General features: G+C 39.8%; 1 protein-coding gene across 1 annotated transcript in view; it reads right to left on the bottom strand.

Moving 5' to 3' along the window:
* LOC103377028 (cyclic nucleotide-gated cation channel beta-3-like) overlaps window positions 1-23435 on the bottom strand; it is a 91021-nt gene that overhangs the window by 42241 nt on the left and 25345 nt on the right. Inside the window, exon 4 of the mRNA XM_025054575.1 lies at window positions 11687-11811. The gene's annotated coding sequence lies outside the window, so the exon portion shown is untranslated. The remainder of the gene's footprint in view (window positions 1-11686; window positions 11812-23435) is intronic.

The raw sequence follows: 23435 nt of genomic DNA, 5'->3' as shown, positions 1-23435 counted from the left end.
GATGGATAGATGGATAGATAGATGGATAGATGGGTAGATAGATGGATAGATAGATAGATAGATGGATGGATAGATGGATAAATAGATGGATAGATCGACAACAATACTGTACAATACAGTATCACAAACTGTTGAACTACATCATAGGGAAGATCCTGCACAACTGTCTGTGTGTCTCGAGTGACCACACATGGCACTAACGTGAGGCTCTGGTGGTTCAGTCAAGTGTTAACATGTCCCATTGTGTCAGTTCACAGCTGACGTGAGAGGATCTCCTTGGTGACCACGTGTGATGGGTCACATCGAGTGACACGCACTCAAGTCAAGTGGAAACAGAACAAGGACCTAAGTGTCCAGGGTTTTTACTGACGTGGAACTTGTTGAGCAAAGTATGTCGTTTTGTTGGTTACGAGCGAGGACGTTCACAAAGGAACGATTCGGTTAATTCAGACGTTTTGGAGTTAGGTCAAGTCCAGTAATGTGTGACCACAAAATTTACAAAATTCACTGGTCTTTCTTTGGTTTTTTTAGATCTGTTTTTTTTTTCTCAGTACAAATCTGATTTTGAATGTCCTTGAGGCAAGGTGACACGCTCGTCTCCGGAGTCTATTACGCAAGTTCACAAGTTCAACGTCAGCGAAGGGCAACACTAATTGATATTAATTGCGATGATTGCTGCAACTTGATTGTTCAAGGACAGAAAGACAATGTGTGGTACCGTTGAAGAACAATTAACTAGGTGGAGCTACTAGCTTCTGTCCACTAATTACTCCCAGCACTGTTGGTCCACTGACTTTATCCCCCTGGTGGTGGCTCAAAGGAAAAACCCCAGGAAACAGACAATGGTTTTACAAAGATATCAACAAAAAAGATGACCTCGTTTTTAAAACCTGAATTGCGGAACAGTTTTTATATGAACACAGAGTTCAAATATGTCTAATGAAAAAGCAAGATTCATACATATATATATATTTATATATTTTTATATTTTATGAATCATAACAAAGTAGCAATACACAGACAAATCCAACCCCACTCTGTCTGATTTTTTTCATTAATGAACAAATTGGCTGCTAAGCAGTTGAGGTAATTTTGTACTTTTTTTTTTGACGTTATAAACAGAAAGGCTTGGAGGATGTACTCACTTTGGAACTTCGTTGCACGAAAATAAAATGTCACAGCCTGTTTAGCAGGATTAAGAATGCTTCAGACAGGAAGTGTCAAACTCATTTTGGTTCAGGGGCCACATACAGCCTGATTAGACGCCAAGTGGGCCGCACCAGTACAATCATGATATAATTACCTATAAATAACTATAGCTCCATGTTGTTCCCTTTGGTTTCAATGCAAAGCAGTAGAAGTATATAAGAACATATTCGTTTTTAATCAAATTTAATTTAACAAAACATCACGAACATGATCTGTTTTTGCATTATTTAAAATTCATCAAGTGGACCGGATTGAACCCCCTAGTGGGCCAGTTTTGGCCCGCGGGCCATAACAACCGAGCTGTTGGGAATCACCAGAGTTGTAGCTAACAGTTACAACAGTTGGTGACCCCTGTGGGCCAGTTTTGGCCAGCGGGCCATAACAACCTAGCTGTTGGGAAAAAAAACAGTTGTAGCTAACAGTTGCAATGTTGGTGATCCCGATCTAGAAAATACAGGCAGATGGGAGCATCGCTGCAGTAGACACTACTTAATATTTCCTGCGTAAAAGACAGAATATATAGAACCGTATGTCTCCCTCTGGAGTTCCTTTGGGGAAATGAAGGAATTATTAAAGGAATTTTAATGGTCAATTCAGTTAGATGCGTACTGCGTGTTAGGTCAAAAACCATTCGGGACTATGTAAATGAAACCATAAATTACAAGTAAAAAAGAAAAACACCACACTTTATTAAAAACAGACTTGAGCCAAGTTCTCCGAACTGCAATGAACCTGAGTTATATACGAACACGGCCATCGCGCTGCCGCTTATTTGCACAAAATAAATAAAACACGTCTCACAGACTGGCAGAGTCCCACCATTAAAAATGGAGTAAGGACTGTCCCGATTAATTTTGAGTTCTCACTGCACTGTGTTTGTTTGGTTTCTGTTGCTGCGGCAGCAGAGAGAATCGTGCCGGGATTTGTTATTTGATTGACTTGACTACATTCACCTTGTTTTATAAATCGGGGGCCTAGACAACTGAACAAACTTACCGTGTACTGAATATTAGGTAAGTCAAATAAGACCACACACACACACACTCTGTTCTGAATACACCTAACTTTTCCCAGCACAGTGCGGTGGGTGTCTACTCATAAACATATTCCGCATCGATCTCCAGATTTGTTTCCTCGGCCGAATCATTCCGGGTGTCTGCCTGTGTCTAATTCGCTCTACGATTGGTTATCTGTTTCCAATAATTTTGTGCCAGACTTCGTGCTCACGGGAAACCCGCAGCAATAGCACAGCATCGATTCATGCACATTCTAATAATCAAACTCCTTTGCTGGGTGTTCACTGTCTCTCACACAGGTCGACTTATTCAAGACGTGAACCTGGGGCATCGCCTTAACCTTATGCAGTCGGGCTTCGAGATATGATGCAATCCGTTCCACAACGGGCTTCGAGGTATGATACTTAGATGTAACAGTAATTATTCATGATTAATCGCGATTCATCGACATTTCTAAATATGACAAAACCCTTCTTTCTGTAGATTGCTGGAACAGAAAGACCAAAAAAAAAACACCAGGTAGATGCATATGTTTTCCCACATGCTTTTATGTCTGACTAATCCAAATGATGGAATCAATAATATGGAGGAAGAAAAAAATAAGAAAAAAAAATTCCATAGATTTGCTGCTTTTTAGTCATTTCTTCAGTTGCACCCATTGTCCTCAACGAATAATAATAATCAGTCTTCAGGCCAGGCTGGTCTGACATAAGCCTGGCATCTGCTCTGATGAGTCCTCCATAAACACATGCTGGGTGTTGAGATGGTATTTCAAGCTTGTGGGCGCCAACTCAAATCATACATTACGTGTTGGCATTAGTGTAAGGCAAGATTTATATTTTTTTGTAATTAGTTACTTTTCCCAATACTTATCACACAATGTGGAAATTCGTTTTGTAATTAGTTACTTTTCCCAATACCTATCACACAATGCGGAAATTCACAGTGTGAGTCTTTGCAATTTATCCATGCTGCCACAGGAGGCACCAGCGAGTATGGGGTTTCTCTCGGGCGCAAACCCAGGACCTTCGGATGTGTAAGGCAGGTGTGATAACCACTACATTATGGAAGCACAACTGCTGCGACAGGCTGCGGAGGCGGCAAGTTTGTGATTCCTCTGGGGCTCGTTAGTGTAGCGTAGCGGTTCGGAGTCTATTAAATGATTATGGTGTCAATTATTGTTATTAACAACAAAGAGTGTGGAAAAAATATTCAGAACTAGCATTAACTACTAGCAGATTCCTAAAAAAATTAATCTGGGATTTCCACACGTAGAGTGTTTTTTTTTCCGTCTTCTTTTTCTTTGAGCTGCGCTGACAAAGATAAAATAAATGACATTAATGCTGATGCTTATTTATCACTGTTTTTTTTTTTTTTTTAATGATTGTCTTATAGAGAGATCAGTGCAGTTTGACTGGAGGCTACCCAACATTCTGTCACTTCAAACCCCTAACCGATAAGCATTTAGGATTGCGTTTTACACTTCTGAACTGTTCTTCAAGGTTCAGGGCTTAGTTACACGCATCGATATTGAACACATCTGAGCTTCATCCTCTCATCCGACAGCTGTTGTTCATCTGGGTAATTCATCAGGCGCCCGGTCTGATTCAACCCACCGCCCCCCCCAAACGCCCGAAATGCAAGGTTAAACTGGGGTAAAATGTGCACAAACAGAGAAATTAATTTAAGAACAGGTTTAGTTCAAACCATCGCCTGGATTTATATCTTTATCCTCACTTAGACTTTAACAACTAAGTTAGATCTCATTTCTGAGGCCCTCCGTTCTACATGTAGGCCTCAGCTTTGTAGGAAGCCAGATGTCCCCATATTAAAATGAACACTGAAATGTTTCCTGCCAAACCCGAAAAAAAAAAAAAAAGCGAAGTTTACAGGATGACTTCATTCTAGCAGATCCCGGGTCTCACCATATTCTATCCAGACGGCATCAATCAATCACGGGGACCTAAGGGTTGGCTTTCGTCAGCGACTGAATGAAAATGACTTAGGTCATGGCAGCGACACCTCAACTTTTAATACGACTTCAAAACCAGCAGTCTTTTGTGCTGCTGCCTCGTTTCTCCTTGTTTGTTGCGTGAAATCAAAATGGTCCGGTTCTGTCCAGACCGAGCCTGACTTATGGTTATTTTTCTGTTTTCCTTCTCCAACCTTCCAAGAGGAGGGTCACTGATGGACAGCTCCATAATTCAAGGATCAGCGCGGACGATCACCAGACGAGGCCTGGAGGAGCAGCGACTATGTTTAGCCTTCAGAAACCCTGAGTGACCCCCTTATCAAGAATGGGGTCTTTCTCATATTCCCAGCAGAGAAAAAAAAAATGGTTCTGGACATCATTTTACACTGAAGCGAAATGTGACACGAGAAACCGACACCATCGCGCCGAACTGTTTTTTATTTGATCATATCTAAGTGTTCCCTTTGACACGGTTCGTCTGCGGGGGAAAAAAAAAAAAGAAACATTAGCACCAGGTTGGTGTAAATCCACCGTGCAGAGGAGAACAAAAATAGCCCCGGGGTTCTGATTACATCAAGTAATTACAACATTACTTTTATGTCCTAGTTTATCTGCCGAGGTAGAGGAATATTCCAATCAGCAGAAAATGGCAGATGAAAGGCTGCACACTAAGAGTCTCTGCTCCCACTGCTATTTGTGAAACCAGTAATTAATCTCAAAAAGAATCTTTTCTTTCCATAAAGGAGAAAATAATTTGCTGACGCTGTTGCTGTCGGAAAATACTTCTTCTTTTTTTTTTTTCTTCCCTTTCTTATCTTGGTTTTATTGAAACGTATTCAACCAAAGTGACCTTTACTTCCGCTTTTATGCTCAGTCAAAAAGTGACTAATGGATTAAAAAAAAACAAAAAAAACAAACACAAACACATGTGTGCATTGTTCACGAGAGTAATAGAATGACCAGGAAATGTGGTTTTGGTATAAAACTAACTGTTGTGCCACATCGAGAGCCAGCTGTACTGAAACGATTGGCAAAGAAGGTCAGAAAGACCCACAGGCAACAAAACAGCGTCAGTGTTAAAAACTCAGCAGCCCTCTAATGGTGTTCAGGAATCTCCCTGTTCCGTTTTCCTAGATTTTTTACTTTTTTTAGTCTTAATAGGTTTCAAAGCAGGAAGTAGTATTATATTTAATACTGTATTAGTATTTTATTCTTATTTTTTTATTTAACTATTATAAGTATTTACCATATTTTCTAGACTATAAGCCGACACTTTTTTCCCCACGCTTTGAACCATGTGGCTTATACAAAGATGTAGTTTCTCTATGGATTTTCCTTCAGCCGCCAGGGGGCGTTCTAGCAGGAAGTGCAAAAACGAGACAGACACTATATTGATATTGGATATTGGTGGCTTATATATGTAAATTTATAGTTTTTTTTTTTTAATTTATCGGGTGCGGCTTATATTCAGGTGCGCTCTATGGTTCGGAAAATACGGTAATAATATTTTATCTTTACAGCATATATTGTGTTGCATATACATATATATACACGCACATATATATATATATAAAGTGGGTCCTTGACTTACATCGGATTCAGTTTCTACAGTGCGATGTCAGTCAATTTTCGCAAATCTGAACTCACATACTGTACATTAGTACCTATGTCACTCACCTACGCTAACACAGTGCTAACATCAGAATGTAGGACATAAAAACACCAGAAGAGTCTGACTTAGAAAAAAGAAAAACCCCAAACCAAGAAAACAGAATGTAGCACAATCCACCCTAGCGTAGCGTACCACCGGGAAATGTTGACGAAGACGTGTTCCGCATAAGTGAATTATTCTGCGAAGTTTAACTCCATATGAGGGAATGATGGAACAAGGCATTCTCATTTAAAGTAGTAAAAGTAACAATCGTTTTTTTTTTTTTAAGTAGTTTTTTCCATAACTAAAGTGACTGAGAATCTACTTCACAACTTAAACTAATAAACGGTCCTCACAACATTCAGAGAAAAAGACAAACATCCAAATAATAATTTGCGTAATGTGTCGTCTGTGACCACTTATTGACTACTCTACCCCCTGTTGCTTTGGTTTTGTCGTTACAGCCTATTAAGTACTGTAAATATTTTTATCCCTTTGCTATTTTTATTGAGCTTTCAGTGCTGGAATTACCTAACAGAAACATGATAAAGGCTCATTTGGAACAGGAGCCATTACTCTGACATGATGAATCATTTTCTGTCCTCAGCCTTTAGCAGCTTTGCTGATTCTGTTCAGCCTCCTGTTTGCTCTCACCAGGTGCCCCGGGGTTCACAGCCAAGTCATTTCCGCTATTTGGATTAAAGCCTGTGAAAATGTCCCAGGGGGCCAAAGGACTCATTAGGTGCGTTGACACCACTGCTACAGGAGGTGTCACAAGGAACCCATCTGACGGCTCCTTAAATAAAACACGCAGTTCTTGTGACCTCAATTGTCGCTCTGCCTGTAAGGTCAATGTGTCGACAGTCGTCATTAAAGTGGACGCAGAAAAATGATAACAATCCAATCTAAAACGAATTCAAACGTCACACACTCGATTGACGATTGACTTATTTTGAGTGAAACGCCAGCTTTTAGTTTACTCCAATTTTTTTTCTCCTAGAGATACTGACAGTAGCTGTAGGAAGTGCGGAAGAAGAAAAACAGTAAGTAGCTAACTGCTAACCCAGAATGTGGAGAATAAATCCGACATCCTCGGCCTAAGCCGTTTCATGATTACGTCGCAATCTTCAAAAATGCATTAAGAAAGTCTTGTTCCATTATTCCGACGTATAGCATTAAATCTCGTTTGCACGGAAAATAGTTGGTGAGCGGAGCACACGGACATGTCATGATACGCTGACGACAGCTATGTTTACATTTCCGACTTCTGTGCTATACATTGGATTGTACCGCCATTTCATTTGTGTTGTTTCCCATAACTCAGTTTACAATGTCCCCGGTCTACGGTGTTTCGTGGTTAGGTTGTCATCTATCATAATTTTATTAAAAATCTTGTTACAATACTGTTAAAAAAAAATTCCGCAGAGGAACTACTTAGTAAACAAAGCAGACTAATGCGCCATCATGTGGCACTATAAGCAGATGACGGCTTTGTTTACCTTTATTTGCCTGTTTTAGGCCAAACATTGGATTGTGCTACATTCCCTCTCTTACATGTGTTGTTTGTTTTTTTTTTGCCCTTCATCATGGCTCCCAGGTGTAAGTCAGACTCTTGTGATGTTTTTATGTCCTAGATTATGAATTTACACTGTGTTAGCGTAGGTAAACGACATATGTACAGTATGTGAGTTCCGACTTACAGCAAAAATCAAGTTATATCGCACCGCAGAAAAATGTAAAATTTAACTGTTAGCACGTCACTGTAAGTCGCTTTGGATAAAAGCGTCTGCTAAATCAGTGTTTCCCAAACTTTTTTTTCTGGGGACCCATATTTTAAGTCACAAACATTCCCCCTACCCAAGTCAATAGATGTTATTCGTAAAATTCGTAAACCCCTGGGAAACAGGAGGCAAGACAACCCAAAAAAAAAAAAAAATCTCTTGCGACCCACCTGAGGGTCGTGCCCCAGTCTTTGGGAAACAATGTGTTAAATGCATAAATGTATTGTAATGAGGTCTGAACGACAGCTATTTTAATTTTCTTTCCCTGTATTTCTTTGTTCTTGTACGTCTCTGTCGACGCTAAGAAGGACAAAATATAAAACCCCATCTCAGTTATGACCTAATGTGACCCTAATGACCTGATGCCTGTCCTTTAATGACGGCGATGTCAGCATCTTGCTATATTTACGTTTGTCACATCACGGCCCGGGACACAGAGCTAATAGAGCAGCTGCTGTTTCAGCTCCACAAACGTGTAGCGGGCTTTCTTCAAGCATTAATAACAAACAAAGCCCTGGTGTGTCTGACTAGAGAATCACTGCAGTTCTCCGTAACACAGCCTGGGGCCCGTCTGCTGACAGATGACTCCACGCAATGTTATAACAAACATAGGACACAGGAGGAAACATGAGACCCTGCTTGACTTCCAGTCTTTTAAGGTAATCCATCATCTCAGTGCTGACCCACTAACTTTCAGGGACAGACATACAATAGTCTGAGAAGAGTCTGGGAGCGTTGACCCCTAAATCCAAGGCTTTTTTTTTTTCCCCTCGTCGGAGGAGAAAAGGGAAAAACAAAGTAGTGAGCCTGGCACAAATGATGACCTTATGTTGAGTGCAATGCACCGTTCTTAGACTAAAAACCATACATCATGTTCCATCTACACCATGGGTGTCGTTAACGATACAAAGTACTAAGTACTGTCTTGTACTTTGTACTTTGTTCATCAAATTAATCACATGGTATTGATCCTAATTAACTGAGATCGTACGCCAATGTGATTAACCAAGATGAATTCAGATCACTGCCAACTCCCAAACCGGTTCTACAGCACCCCCTTTGGTAGATAGGAATATTACAGGCCCCCCTCCGTGTCATACATTCACAGCTATTTTTACGTAGCCCCGTGAACCTGATTTAAAAGACCCTAAAATGGATATTCTCACTTCTAAGAAAATCAGTGAATTTTGCCAAATGAAGCCTACTTATAGTAAATATATATACATATATATATATTTAATATATTTTTTTTTGGGGAGAAGCTGGGTTGAGGGCAATAAAGGAGTTATAGAATTATTTATCGGGTATATATATATATTTAATATATATTTTTTTTGGAGAAGCTGGGTTGAGGGCAATAATCGGTTTCCAATATCGGAGGAAAAAACGACAACGAGATATTACATTTACGCTAATAACGGCCCTAAAAAAAAGGGGACAAAGCCGAAAAAAAAAGAAGAAGATGCTAATAACGGCCGATATTGTCTGATATCCTTAGCATTAATGAGCCGACAATCACAATCACAATCCATTTGGTAATCATGTCAACTGAAGCTGGTCTGATGCCAGCTCATGGTCTCGCCTTAAGTTAAAGCCATGGTGGAAACCAAAACGTTTTCCAGCAATGTGTGCAAATTACAACACGCGTGTCCATTGTGTATGAGAGCAATGATACACTCGGGGAAAGTGGAATTATTATTATTATTATTATTAATATTTTTTTTATCTGATTACTGTCCACAGATACATTTTGAAAGCCAGTAAAATAAAACACAACTTTGACCGATGTTTATCTTCATTTTGCTGTGTTTGGCACCAAACATCTATTTCCTGTCTGCTCGACATCTATCGGGGCATATCTTAATTGTATCTGGATTTAATGTGCACTCACATTGTACAGGGCACGTCTCTGTTTTTGATTAATGCAGCTCCATGACACCACTTCCCTCATTTATTCACCCAGGAATTAGCTTAGCTCCGGCACTGCCACAATATTTACATGACAAATGGTTTGCTTGTGTTTAGTCTGCGCTCGGATGTGTACCAGGGAAGTGTAATGCTTTCCTCATTACAGTTTGGCAAATGTGACATGAACACCATGAGAGCCTGTGTGTTCTTGTTGTTTGCGGTTCTGCTGGAAGTTTGTTCCACGCTAACAAACGGTAAAGCGATCCAGTGCATTTTAATAAATGAAGGGACAGTAATTAAACACTGATTGTCGGATCAAAGACGAATGAAGACGAAGAGAGGAGGCCAGTCATAACCGAGGAACCGAAAAAAAAGCAACTTTGAATTTGTGATATCTTCCATGTGGAGCTGCAGCTGTTTTACAGCTGTGGCAAAACAAAGAAGGTGATCCTGTCCAGACACAACTGTGCTGAGAATAATAAATGAGGGTCAGTGTGGCTGAGTTACTGTTTTTAATTTTTGCGAGGCCATAAGATCAGATCCCTTAAAACTCGTGATGAATTCATTTTTAATTTCCCCCAGATCCTTAGCATAATAGATGACATCAGTGGTCAGGTAGCAGAAAGAACGAATGCAACACCAAGAGCCGTTGAGCCACATGGCTCATAAAATTAAAGAAAAAAAAAAAGCCGTGGTTCCAAACACAGACCTAACCTGTTTTTTATCTAAAAGGTTAAACATGCTGCGTTCAAATGCCAACAATAAGAGTTGAGAGGGGGAAAAGAGGAATACAAAGCTTTAACTGTTAACAGCTTTGTTTAAAATGTTGTCTGTATTACTGTAAGTCGCCCCCTTGTTTACTTTGGTTACTTTACTTTTTGTACAACACTGTTCATGTATTGCACACGCATAGTGATTCCCAACGTCTTCCGAGGCCACAATGTTGCCGGGAAAGATTATCAGGTTGTATTGTGGAAGATTATTATTATTTTAATTAATTGGACTGGAAACTATTATTTACTTACTATTTAATTTACCTTTGCGTTTTCTACCTTTCGTCTTGAAAAGAGGCTCAGACTCCTGTGTGTCTTTCTTCAATTCCTGGGAGTATGACAGTGTTAAGTTCAACTAAACAGGGTACATTACTAATAATCCTTGTATATATATATATATATATAAATATATATATATATACATATATATACGTATATATATGTATATATATAGTATATTTATATATAATTATTATTATTTTTACGTACGACTCCAAACATCAGAGGTCCTGTAGTACATCAGGGAAAAAAACTGTTTACTGTATATGGTAAATGCCCTAAAGAATATAGCAACAACATCAAAGTTTCCATTATAAAATAGGAAACTGGGGTCACAGTCGGTTGGTCGATAGTTTGATTCCCTGTTTTCTTCAAAATAATTTTTTTTCTTCTTCGATGAACACAATAAAAGAGACTTCCTGGTAATAGTTTTCAAAGTGAGCACAAAGGAAAACAACAATCCAACATGATGTGCGATGCTGGGGCATCTAAAATCTAAAGGTAGGTGGAAGATGAATACATATAGAGAAAAGCTTGTTGTGTTCATAAATAGAACCTTTTTCCAATTTGTCAGAACTCTGTCTTACACTACACAATTTATTTTTTATTTATTTATCTACTTATTTTTCCCAATAACAATAAAAACAGGCACACACACAAAAAAAAAATCTGTCAACAAAAATGTTCACAAAAGAACGGACATTTCTCCCATTGAAGCGCGAAGTGAAGTTTATCAGTTTATCACGAAGTTTTAGTTTATCACGTTGGAAACGACAGCGGAAGAAACAGGACTGTTTACATAAGTCTAATTTAATGGTTTCAAATATTCTAACCCAAAGTGTCACTTTACATTTGACAACCTTAATACAATTCAAATGGATTTTCTGAAGTTTTCCTGAACGCAATTCTGGAGTGTTCAATCTAGTCTACCCGCTAACTGGTAATTTAATATTATTGTGTTTGCATTTTTCTCCTTTGCTGAGTTAAATTCAAGACCGCAACTTTTAATCTCACCTCGCACGACCCTCATCTTTATAAACCGGTGTTGACAACAAGGCATCACAACAACGGGAGTGGGTCACAGTAAGGACACCTACCTCTGCTTGGCTTTGTGTCCGTGTCTTCTCGCGGCTGTTTCCACAGATACAGTAACACTTCTCCATCTCCACTCCATTAAACGCAGTCGGTCCGCGGCCTTGGTCTGGGTTACAGCGTCTGCCACCTCCGGGGAAATAAGGATACGGATCTGAGGTTACCACCAGGTCCAGCATATGGGAACTGTTTTCCATCCAGCACAGGTGCATTCATCCCAAACTCATCTCCTCGCACACACTCATTTGGCAGACATTCAGAGTCAGGAGCAAAGCGTTGAGCGGAAAACGGTTTCGGACGGTTTCACTTTCACAGAAATAATGGGGTTTTTGTAGTGATTAAAATGTACGAACAATGTCTTTTTTTTTTTTTGTAAAATTTTAAATAAGCTAGCTCCAATCCACCTTGTACAAAATTTGTACATGCGTATTTAATTATATAAAAAAAATTTGTACATGCGTATTTAATTATATAAACAAATTATACTTAAATAAATTAAAAAAAACTAACCTCATCGCACGGTATAAAAATATTCTCATAAACACTACTACTAGTCGAGGTGACGGAATGACTTTTTTTTAAATTGCTTGCGAGCTAACTGTACAACCTTTTGACACATATACACACACATAGACTGCACTTTTTAATTAATTAAAATGTCGACTTTTGATTTTAAATGAAATAAAGGAAATGTTTATTTACGTCTTTGCTTTTTTTCGCATGCCCCCTAGTGACCGCTTGCGCACCCCTCCCAGCCATATACTTTTTTATTTGATCAAATTTTTTTGTGTCATCAGTGGTATAAATGTGTGTCTTTTATGTATATATTGATTTTTTTATCTACTAATATTAATATGTATCTTTGCATTCATGTGCTTTATTTTAAGCAAAAAATAAAAAAAGTGCTGAAATCAATTTACAGTCAGTTCACAGTAGTTAAATGACTGTACGAGAACTTCAGTAGTGCTAAACATTCTTTATACTGATCATGTAAAACACATGCGTCTGTTTGTGACATACAGAATCATATTACTGTGAGTATTTTTCTTAAGGGCAGGCTTAGGTTTTCATTTGGAAGATGCTAACACTACTAGCTCACGGCTAATTCCCACCCGTTCGTCAATGGAACACAATCCCTCAGCGCGTCAAGTTAAACCCGATCCCTTTTGGGTGATTTTACAGCATGAGAACGCGTCCTTCTGCTGAAGTTAGCTGACAGGAGCTGAGGGGATGACGTAAGGTCTATACATTTAGAGCGGCGAACAGATGCAGATGAAAATAACAACAACAGAAGAACTGGTTCAGCCTCCAGGCCACTGGCTCAGCTGAAAAATGAAACCATATGGTAACGAACACAATCCGCCCACTTCATCCATACCAACAAACACAGACATTTGGTGCAATGGCGTCCTCCAGAAACAAGTCAAACGCATCGCTGCATTTCTGCTTCTGGGCAGAATGAGAGCAAAGTTAATAGAAGAATAAAAGCCTCCTACGCATCTCAGTCTTTCAGAAGGAGACAGACTCTGAGGGACGATCTTCCACATTGATTTAAGTTCAAATTTCAACACCTTTCTTCCATAACTACTGTGTTACTATGCTATACATGGTACGGCATGTTTCTACCAGAGATGGAAAGTAACAAATTACCTTTACTCCCATTACTGTAATCTAGTAGATTTGTTATTTTCCAAGTAGTTTCAGGAATAGGTCATTTTTGACCCAAACATTATTCGCTACAACCTGAAAAAAAAAAACAGTTACTGCGTAAAAAAATGAAATGCGGGAAACAAAAACAAACAACCTGGACGTGCACGCAGCTATTTTCCACTATTTTAATGTAGCCAAATAACGTTGCATAGACACAGACTCTAGCCCAGGCATGAGCAACCTAAGGCCCGAGGACGGATGCGGCCCGTTCAGCTTTTTAATCCGGTCCGCCAAACGTTTCCAGATTATAGAATTTATTTATATTATCATTATACTTCTGACTTTTTCCTGCAATACCCACGTTTCCCCAATAGATGGTGAAGAAAATGATAAAAGTCTTTTAGCATTTTAGCCTTTTTGCATGTCATTTATCTTAGTTCACACGAACGCTCCATCTATCTATTATCTATAATTTAAAGTAACTATGTAACTTTTACTCGAGTAGATTTTTAGATGGGTACTTTTACTTGAGTGGAATTGAATCAAAGTAAAGATACTTTTACAGTACTTAATCACTTTTTTTTTTTTTTTACCTCTGGTTTATACACAGTACAACTGCAAGAAGAGTCGCTGAATAATTCAGTGGCTTGGAATATGACTTTCAACCCCCAAAGTACAATAAACGCTTGAAATTATCATTTGCTTTCCCCGTCGTAGCTACTTGGAAAACAATTAAAACTGAGAAAATGGCAATAAAAGAATATACATTGCTCAAATTAATTTCCCCTGTCTGCACTGTTTGTTTTATTCGTGACTAATCGTTGCTGAAAGGACAGTTTATGCAGTGCTCGCAGGATAATTGGAGGCATAAATGGGAAAACAAATTCACTGAAAGACGATTAACCACTCGTGCACCACGACGTAACCATTCTGGGATTCTTTCCTCTTTGTGAAAATACTGGGAACAAAAAAAAAAAACCTCATCAAAGATGAGAGGACGCTTTAGACCGACTGCCAACTGAGTGGCGTTCATGGTTTGTGGCAGAGGTTAATAACCACTCTGGTAGCTAACTGATGGGGTTCCAAGAGCCATGAGAATGTGTCTGGGAAATAAAACAGAGGGTAAAATGAGCCCCAAATCTAGGGAGTGTCCCCACATCGTGTGCAGTTACTTCTAGAGCAGTTAATAATGACGACCAACTGGCAGCACTACAGGATCAGTATGAGGAGAGCAGTGTCACTGCACGACCCACACGGGTGGCAGCGTCTGTGATCAGCACTGTTTCCTCTGCACGTCTTTGTTAGTTATCATTAGTGCCTGGGAATGGAATGCCAGTCACTGTCTGGAAAGTTAAATATATAGTTGATTATAAGTACTTCTGTTGATTGAGGTCTATGCGTACTGTCATTATGAGTCAGTGAGAACGACTGGGTCCGTATGGCCTTTGGGAATTTAGCCCAGTCATAAAGTGAAACCAAACACGTTTATTTAAACGTGCACAAAATATCAGTACATGTGCAGTGCAACATGAATACATTTGTTTTTATGAGACCCAATAACTGAATAACAACAACTAAAACCTAAAGAAAAATGAAACAAACGAGGCGTTCACATGCCTGGTTTTCCTTTCTATCCCATCCTGTAAAATCCGTCTATAAATAGTTTTCTTGCTTATCTCTTCTATTCTGACAGCTGCAATTTGAATGCCAGCGCCAGCGGAATTCCAATGTGTGAAGCAAGGACACATTGCAGTAACCCGTCTGAGCCCACCTGAGTAAAGTACTACTTAAGTCAGCTGTGTTGAGCCCACCTGAGTAAAGTACTACTTAACTCAGCTGTGTTTTGGTTTTGTTTTTTTTAAGGTTCCTCCTGTTTCTGTAATCGAGCTGTGCACGTTGTGATTTTGTTGGTGTGATACTCGACAAAACATTCTGGGGAAATGAAAAAGAACATCCATTCAGCAAATGCCTAATAGTTATTGCGCAGATTTCATATCCAGAGTAAATGGGCCATGACAGCCCACAGATGTCTGGTGTTGACGGCCACTCTCTGCATTCCGTGCTAAAAACTATTTTTGAAAAACGCAATTTTTCCGTTCCTGCATAAATCTTGTGAGATCAAACAATATGCTGCAATTGAAAGGATGTGGCTTGGGTACAGAACTAAAAACCATAAAAAAAACGGTTACGTTCGAAGGAGCCGGGGAAACAGAAGTGAAGCACTCGAGAGACCTGGATCAGTTGCGGAAAGTTTGTTCGCAGAAGTTCAAACTTAAATCATACAACTCACTGGGAATCCAAGGGCCGGGAGGGAACAAACTACGAGCAGGAATATCACCAACGGGACCGATCAGGAACACAGATGAACATGACTTGAAGCACGGAATGCGACGCATGGACACTTTTCCCGGGAACTTTAAACCCACCACAACTCTAAACAATGACCCGGCAAGGACTGAGTGCAGGAGGGAGGTATTTATACCCACGGCACGAGGTGACATGCTAATTGTACGTAGAACTCAATAGGATATTATTAAAATTATTCCTACGATACGCCAAGAAAAGTACATCCGTTTAAGGTTTGCTAACATCAAATACAATCTAAGAAGCCCGTATCAGCCAATACTGCGGACCGGTTAGTACCGCGGTATTGTTGAAGGACCATCTTTTAGACTTTATTTTGGTAGTATCGGAGTCTGAGTCTCAGGCTTTAAAAGTCTTCCTTCGTTTCTCTGCCCTTGCTTCTCATCCCCTCTTCCCCAGTCGCTCTGAAAAGACCTTATTTTGGTAGTATCGGAGTCTCGTTTTTTCACTGTGTCCAACTGCGACCCGGTACCAAATGACCTATGGACCAGCAACGGTCCCCGGACCGGGGGTTGAGACCCCTGACTACTACCACTACTAATGATTCTAATAATATACTTAGCAGCGATAAAATATACGATTCTTGAAAACCTCAATTCTTGAATTCGTTGAAATGTAAACACTTCAGCACATGCTTTAAAACTCTTCCTTCTTTTCTCTGCCCTTGCTTCTCATCGCCTCTTCCCCAGTCGCTCTGAAGTCCTCACCCCCCTGCTGCCCTCTCCTCCATGCATCTGTTCACACGGATGACATTTCTCATCATTTTCTCAATGGTCTGTCTGTCTGTCTGTCCTCGTGAGCCTCCGTCATTTCTTTCCGCTTGATCGTTCCCTCATCCTCGAACGCACACACGCGCACGCCACGCCACGCCGTCACCTCGTCTTTCTGCACTATCGGCTGCTCCGCTTACGTGTCTGTCACCGAACCGCCAATCGTAAGAAAGGATAACCACATGGGAGCGTTAACCCATGGGTTGTTCAGTGAATGAATCAGGTTTTATGAGTTGAGTTTAAGATTGAACTATAGAGGTGGGTTTTTAACAAAGCTTGATGATTATTATTTTATACAACATTATAAGAACTTTTTCTTTACATTTACGAGTAACTGCTAAAACTGGCTGTAACAAGATTCAGATTTCATTAACTTGATGGTATATTATAGATGCTAGATATTTTATTATACTGTATATCAGCAGCCCTTAAGGATCATCAAGGCTGGTTAAATTTCAAAATAAAACATATTTTCAACATTATTCTTCATTTAACTTTTATTCTTTAATCTTATCACAGTCTAAACAACGTACGAGTAAAAAATTAATTACTTCACCAAATGGCCAATGGACTAGCACCAGTCTGCAGACCAGAGGTTGGGAACCCCCACTGTATAAGAAAAAGAGTGCTTACATTCTTGAATCTTATTTCAAGAACAAACAAAAAATCAAAAATCAAAATTTCCTCAGTGGCAAAATTATTTTGTGGGCCTGAAATGGTCCCCGGGCCAGGGGTTTGAGATCCCTGCTGTGATGGATTTCAGTAGCGAGGTACTGTAAGTGTCAGATTACTCTTAAAGAAGGAAAACTACAATCTAAGAACAAAAGCAAAGTCGGCTGATTAAAGCAGAGGTCACGTGAAATTAACTACACTCCTTTTTTTTTTTAAAACATCGGGAGTCTGTAAAGCGCACAGAAGGTTTGATTACATTTTTCTTCAATGCCTTTGTCACTCATGAGAACCATTAGGGTGAGTAATTCACTCCACTTGAAACAAAATAAAAAAGGAACAACACAGAAAAGACCCTGTTTTTTTTTAATGGCATTAAAACAAAGAAGAAAGAGAGAAGAAGAAGAGATGACGCTAATTCACTCTATTAATGAGGAAAAAAAACACGCATTCGCACGCCTGACTCGAAGCTGCCGCGTCATCAACTTTAACTGCTCAAGTTTGGCCGTTCGCGTCAAAAGTATAAAACACGTCCAGCTGAGCGTTTGAGAAGAAGCGGACCGATGATTCATTTGTTCGGTTGCGGCTCGGAGAGTCGTACACTCCTACATCAACACGCCCTCCGATTCCTGTTACCTACTTTGCCGAGTAAAACACATTCTCCTGCTCGTTAATTGCATCTTTGATCACCGGCTGAGACTTGTAAATGGGGCATCGCTAATGTAGACTGCGCGCAGTACATTAATAAACTGGTGTATCAGCGCCGACTTAAATGCCGCCATCCACAGCCAAGGGTAAATGAGTCCTAAATGTACTTGATTTTAGATAGTGGCACTAAATGGCTCCTGAGATTATTACTTTTTTTTTTTTAACTGATTCGGAGTGTGAATATATTTATTTTGTTTAGTTTTCAGAGTGACAGCTGATTATAAGCTAGCTAACTGGCTATAAAAATGACACTGGAACTCCCGACCCCTCCGGTCACGAGAATGATCCTGTGCAATAAGTTCCAACATGGCACACACTCGTAAATGTTTTATTGGAAAGTTACACATTATCTTGTCCTTTAACGGTCTGCGGTGGAGTGCATGGTTTTATAGAGCTTTTAGCCCACTGCTCTGACATTACATCAGGTACCCTGAAATCCTCTGTTGTTGAGGAAAAGGTACCCTGAAATCCTCTGTTGTTGAGAAAAAAAATTCCTTTTTTTAAAAATTATTTTTACTCCTCTCTTCACAAAAGCCCTTCAAACTAGCACTCTCACAACGTGATATCCAGGATGCAATTAACTAAAGGAGAAATCATATTAAAGAATCTAAACCCGCACCCCAGGGAAAAACTAAGTATTTTATCAAATAATTGACCAGGAGCCTGACTATTAATGCAGACCTGATTTTTAATCTCCACGGAATGAGACCGTCTGAGAAATGAGGAAAGACGTCAATGTACAAGTAGCTAGCTTTATATCTTTGGTGGTTCCCAACCCCCGGACCACGGACCGGGGCCGGTACGTGGGTCAATTGGTACCGAGCCGCGCAGAAAGAATGCATAACTTACATTATTTCCGTTTTATTTATTATCTAAATCTGAACGATGTTTTATTTTGATAAATTACCGGATTCTTGATACATGTCAAAATGCGTGCCTGGGTTACATGTCTTACCTTCATCCGCTGCCTTCTTTTAAAAGGTCTGCTGTGGCCTGTAACAGATAATAAAGAAAAAAAAAAGTTTGATAATAAGTGGACTTAGACAGTGTTTCCCAAACTTTCTTTCTGGGGACCCATATTTTAAAAGTCTCCTTCGCGACCCAAGTCAATAGACATTATTCGTAAACTCCTGGGAAACATGATGCAAGATGACCCCAAAAAAAACCCAAAAAAAACCCAAAACTCTTGTGACCCACCAGAGGGTCACGACCCAGTCTTTGGGAAACAATAGACTAAGACACAAAAACATTTTATCTGTTATTTTGTGCCTTGACTTCTCCTTACCAGCTTCTTCCAGATGAGACCACGCAGACTTTTCAGGTTTATTCTATAGTTCTTTTCACTGGTCATTTGCACCAGTAATCCCAGCTCTGTGCAAAGTGATTTCCCAGACACTCAACCAATAAAGCGTAATATATGGTTTATGGAAATTGCAAATTTAGCAGATGTTTCAGCTCAGTCGCTTTAATATCGCTCGACAGAGATCGAAGTCTCGGGAGAGCTGGGGGAACAGTGTAGTGTTAAATATTACAGCGCTGTTAAGGATTGGTGAGTTGTTAACAGTGAGCTGCGGTACCGCGCTTAGCTGGGCATTAAAAACACACGAGGACTTGATGCTGTTATTGACATTAATTATCTGGATGAACGCCAAGGCACAACGGGGAAAAGAAAACAGGAAACTAAAAGGGATCTGATTAGTTTGTGTGCAATAAAAAAAAAAAAGGCAGAGAGTGGGTACATGATGTGTAGCTCACCTAACAATTCCCATCTGCATGATTACCCCGCTCCTTCCCCTAATGTGTCTCACCTGTGGCTCATTATCTGTCCGCCAAGTCTCCTTTGTTCTACGGCAGACATTTTGGCTCACTGGCCAAAGTAAGGTTCAAATTTGGACTGTCAGGCCAGTTCAATATTGGTTGGATGTAGCATGCTGGGTGAAATAACATAAATTTATCACATCTAATGTTTACTGCCATCTAGTGGCATCGACGGAAATTGCAGCAGATTTGTTCTAATGCAAGAAACAGAAGGATTGACATCAGACTTTAACATACCTCGTACCAGTGTTGTGGTGGGCCCGATGAGAGAGCCCAGTGGGCTGTATCTGGCCCACGGGCCATACATTGTACACGTCTGAGCTAGAAGACGAAGTATCTCTACATTTTGCGACAGATGTTCTGTCTCTAACAATATGGTTGAATCGCATCAGGTAAATCGTATCTGCGACAGATGTTCTGTCTCTAACAATACCGTTGAATCGCATCGTATCGCATTGTACTGTTACATTCCTGATATCCCAGTGTTCCAAAAATCCAGAACTGAAGAAGCCTCTTGGATGAGAGGTGAAACATCTTCAAAAAAAAAAATCTACTTTGTCCAGTTGGCCTTGATGTTACTATTTTTGGATTAAATGACGTGGATGACTGAGAACCTCCACAGATATCCCAGTGTTGAAAATGCATTAAATCCAAAAAAAAAAAAGAAAAAGCGAGACACTTTCAAGGATTTCAACAGCAATCTCAAGGAAAATGAAAAGACTGTATCAAGGACCTGGGTGTATTAAAAATGAAAAGATGCCATATAAAAGATCAGCTCTGGAACACCTGGAGACTGGAGAAGTGGTGCTGGACAATTTATTTGTGAGCTTTAAGTTTTGCCGTGGTCTGTCATTAAATAAAATCTAAAAGAAAGCTGCGGGGTGGACAGAGATTTATGAACACACCTGTGTGTTTCTGTTGCTTTCAGTTTACAAACGGCTCCTGGTAGGGAAGCAAATGTTCCCTTTTTTTTATATGCTGTCCCCTCGGTGTGAATTGAAAGCTAATAAATAGACTCGCTCTCACATCCCACACTTAGCATCTGACTTCTGTTGATGTCTGCTCCATCACTCGGTACCTCCAACTACACGGTTCTGATATTGTTAAAGTCGGGCCGGACACAGTGATGGAAATAGTTCCTTCCGTTGAAGTCTGTATTTTACATTTGTCAACATCTGAATAAAAAAAAAGATATTTCCTTTGTTTTTTAAATTTACCCACTGCATAGTAAGAAACAGTCTTCCGGTCTACAACAAAAAATAAATTACTGCCTGAAACGTTTCATAAAATGTTTACAAATTTGCTTTTTTTTTTTGTATGTTTTTTTTTTTTCATTACGACTCCCAGGCGTAAGTCAGACTGTTCTGATGTTTTGATGTCCCCGATTATGACGTAATCATTGTGTTTTTGTATGCGAGTGACATCGGTACTTACAGGATGTCATTACAGGATGTCAGTTCCGACTTAGTTCCAGGGAAAATCGGGTTGCGATGCACCGTAGGAATGGAATTCCAACATGATTCGAGGGCACCCTGCACTTCTTTATCCTCCTTTTCTCGTTTGAACTACAGTACATACAGTATATGAACAGACATTTTCAGTTTTCTTGTTTGAAATAAATGTAAATTCAAAATTCGTCTCCTTCATGTATAAGCAGCGAAAGATAAACGTTGCTACAAATCATTTTAATGATAGAGCAAACAGACGTACCAGTCGGCCAAGGCTTTTTTTTTTTTTTTTTTTTTTCTTCAACATATGTGCTGAGTCATCCAAAATCATTCTGTAAAGGGATCCCTGCAGAACCTTGTCTGTACTTTCCATCACGTCCAGCGCCCCGACAGCTTTGCGGTTTGAGGTGCACCTCAGAAACCGAGTGAGCTATTAAGTGCACAGCACCTGGTTGAGTGATGGGGATACTACCAAAGTGCTGAAAATGTTAGCCGCAACTTAGCTACGCTGCGCGCGATCGCCTGGTAAGCCAACTATTTCGAGTGTTGGGAAAGTAAAGCGGCGTGGATGTTGTTTCGGAATGAGTGAGCCTATAACGGTGAAGGGCGGAAGGAATAATAATACGGATAGCGGGTAGTCATTTCGAGAGATGAACAATGGAGGGAAAAATGCAAAACAGAAGATCTCCTTTTGGTTTCTCACTAAATGATCCATCTGAGTTAAGGTTTTGGTGACTAAGGGGAAGATTTTGTTTTGCCCCTGAGATGTATTCGACCACAAATCATAGGCTCAGTCAGCTGGTGTTGTCCCTAAATTCAGAGTTTGGTCCTGCAGGCAAAGACAGTTCTTTGAGTCACTGAAGATGAGGAAATAAACAACGTTTTACCTCCTTTCAATACAGACGTGGCGCAAATACGACCTACCACAGCGACAAATAAATGAAAGGCAAATTAATTATTTGCATGGCGATTAACACGTTTATTTGGACGACACTAATAATTAGATATGTTTAGATAAAAAACATGAACTAAGTCATTCAGTGTACACATATGCCGTGGTAATTCGTATTGATTCCGTGGTATCGATATATCAATACTCACGAGTATTGATTAGAGATATTAATTAAGGAATGAAATACACGCACCTGTCACTTCCACATCTTTTAGGGCATACATGTCAAACTCAAGGCCCGGGGGCCAAATGTGGCCCACCAAGCCATTTTTTGTGGCCCGCGGGAGCTTAGAATGCATTTAATAAAGTCCATGTAGCAGAGTTTATCAACCTACGAAATAGGTTTTTTTTTTCTTTATTACACAGCAATGAACAATATTTGTAGCTTGAATAAATAATAACCAATCGCAGAAACATGTATTAGTCTGTTATGGAGGAGCTACATTAGAAAGTAAATGGAAAAGACTGATCAGAATTTTTTCATTTTTTCACTGTGTCCCACTGCGGGACACAAATGACCAATGGACTGGTATTAGTCCGCAAACCAGGGGTTGGGGACCCCTGATCTATACAGTGTTCCATTTAAAACCGGCCCTTCAACAGGAACTGTATTGCTGATGTGTGTTTCTGCAATTGATTATTATTTATTCAAGATAGAAATATTATATAAAAAAAACATTTTTTAAAAGTAAAAAACTCAGCAGCTTGGAGATTATTATAGGTCAAATAAACGATTTTTAGGCACCAACGGGCCAGACAAAATGACCTGGCGGGCCGCATTTGGCCCACGGGCCTTGAGTTTGACACCTATGCACTAGTTTGATCACAGCTCAGTGTGCACACTTATACAGTTTTTCTCACCAAATCTCAGATTTGATTCGAATATTTCTCACTAACCGGTGCGCACACACAGTCAACAAGTACAACAGACCCAGTAAGAAGCGGACAATGCAGAACATCTGTTCGAACATGTAGAATCCAAGTGCGGAACGTTTAGTTTAGTGAGAACCGAGCGTCAGAATGCAATGTTTTCCTTGAGCTAACCTTCCATCAGCCTGTCTCCTTTTTAATTTATCCCCATGTCACCCCATTCTGCTTTCTTGATGACAGGAGTCTGTCAGCACCTTGTCATTGCATTTTCACCGATAAAAGGTCACCTTTTCAGTCACTGCATTCTACGTCAGTCTACACTGTAGCTCAGCAGGCATGAGTTTGAGCCTTCATTGCTCTCTCTCTCTCTCTTTCTCTCTCTTTCCTTTGTTACATCTTTTATGAGTGGCAGAAACTGAGAAATGAAATGAGCTAATGGAAAAAACGAGTCCCTCCAACTATCGGGATGTTTCCAAAATGGAACGAAGAAAAATATTTTTTTTTT

This window comes from Cynoglossus semilaevis, chromosome 3 (assembly GCF_000523025.1).
Source record: "Cynoglossus semilaevis isolate Cse_v1.0 chromosome 3, Cse_v1.0, whole genome shotgun sequence".
NCBI classification, from domain to species: domain Eukaryota; kingdom Metazoa; phylum Chordata; class Actinopteri; order Pleuronectiformes; family Cynoglossidae; genus Cynoglossus; species Cynoglossus semilaevis.
This window is presented reverse-complemented; position numbering and strand designations above follow the sequence as displayed.